This window comes from Salvelinus fontinalis, chromosome 26, assembly GCF_029448725.1.
Source record: "Salvelinus fontinalis isolate EN_2023a chromosome 26, ASM2944872v1, whole genome shotgun sequence".
NCBI classification, from domain to species: Eukaryota; Metazoa; Chordata; class Actinopteri; order Salmoniformes; family Salmonidae; genus Salvelinus; species Salvelinus fontinalis.
The window spans coordinates 36,217,559-36,217,972 of NC_074690.1; positions in this window are offsets into that span (position 1 = coordinate 36,217,559).

Genomic DNA, 414 nt, shown 5'->3' on the forward strand with positions numbered 1-414 from the left:
GAGAACATGGTAATTTACTCTGAATATGACCTACAATTTATGTAATATCATATTGATATGAAACCATTATGCTGATTTGGAAAGGTGATATTACTGTTTATTTTTGTTGCCATATATAATAAATATATAGTGTATTTGTGAGTAGTGGACCAGTCTTCCACAATATGCCATGATATTTCATAAGCAACCTGCCTGAAGTGGCAGAATTGGCCCGGGAAACACCAGAAATCAACCTGTAAACCACTCGAATGACCTTAAAAACATGTTATCAAGCTTCACAATTGCCAACACATACTAGGAGTTACATTATGTAGCTAATTTATTGAGACCATGGGCAACAATAGTCAACATATAATATTAATTTTAGCTAGCTACACAGCTAACAAAAGGAAGTCCTGAGGGAAAATGGTAAGA